Here is a 1,415-nt window from a genome sequence, read left to right on the forward strand (position 1 = left end):
ATACACACATTACAAACTTTCATCATTCACCTTCCAATTTCAAAAATTAAAATCTTCTTCAAATCTATTTCAAATCCTTTCCTAGGCTCTTTCAAAAACTCAATTATCTCCTCAAATTTTTTCCATATCTTCTCAAATCTCCCTCAAATTTAAAATCTCTCCTCCTCTCCTATTTAAACACGTTCGGCCACCCTCTTTCCCCACACCATTCGAATTGCTCTCCTCCTCTCTCCCCTCTTTGCCTTCTTTTGCTTGAGGACAAGCAAACCTCTAAGTTTGGTGTGCTTTCCGTGATCACTAGGCCAAGATTTACCAAGGATCATGGCTCCTAGAGGAAAACAAACCAATTCAAGGGGCAAGAAAGAGAATAATCCAAAGGATGTCTGGAGTCAAGATAAGTTCTTAACCAAATAACATGCAGACCATTACCACAAAATAATGGGTCTGAGGTCAGTGATCCCGGAAGTCAAATTCAATCTGAAAGAAGATGAATATCCTGAGATCCAAGAGCAAATTCAAAACAGAGGATGGGAAGTTCTAACCAACCCTGAGACAAAGGTTGGAAGGAACATGGTTCAGGAATTCTACTCAAATCTGTGGCTGACAGATAAGCAGAGAATGACTGGAACTGCTTTTCATACCTACAGAACCATGGTCAGAGGGAGAATTATTTACTTCCATCTGGACAAAATAAGAGAGGTCTTCAAATTGCCTCAACTGCAAGATGATCCTGAATCCTTTAAGAGAAATCTTCAAACTACCTCAACTGCAAGATGATCCTGATTCCTTCAATAGGAGGATGTGGATCAAGTTCTAGAGGACATATGTCTCCTTGGAACTAAGTGGATAACCAATTCAAAAGGTGTCCCAAACCAACTCAAGAGGGGAGACCTCAAACTAATTGCAAGAGGTTGGCTAGACTTTATTGGGCGTTCCATATTGCCCACTAGCAACCGTTCTGAGGTCACTATCAAGAGAGCAGTGATGATTCATTACATTATGCTGGAAAATGAAGTGGAGATTCATCATCTGATTGCTTGTGAGATTTACACAATTGCAAACAAAAACTCCACTGAAGCCAAACTGGCTTACCCAAGCTTAATCTCCTTGCTCTGTAAAGAGGCTGGGGTGAAGATGGGAGTAGATGAGTTCATACCCATTGAACACCCAATCACCAAGAAGTCAATGGAAGGACAAATGCAAGACAACTCTATCAAAAAGAGGGCGCAGGAGTTCCTCCCTGAATTTCCTGAAATTGACTACTGGGCCAGCCTAGGAGCATCTATCACCAAGTTGCAAGAAACTATGGAGCAACTTAAGGAAGAACAGCAGAATCAGAACTACATGCTCTGCAAATTGCTGAAGGAACAAGAGAAGCAGGGGCGTGAACTTCAAGAGTTGAAACGCCAAAAGTT

This window comes from Arachis duranensis, chromosome 2 (assembly GCF_000817695.3).
Source record: "Arachis duranensis cultivar V14167 chromosome 2, aradu.V14167.gnm2.J7QH, whole genome shotgun sequence".
Lineage (NCBI taxonomy): Eukaryota > Viridiplantae > Streptophyta > Magnoliopsida > Fabales > Fabaceae > Arachis > Arachis duranensis.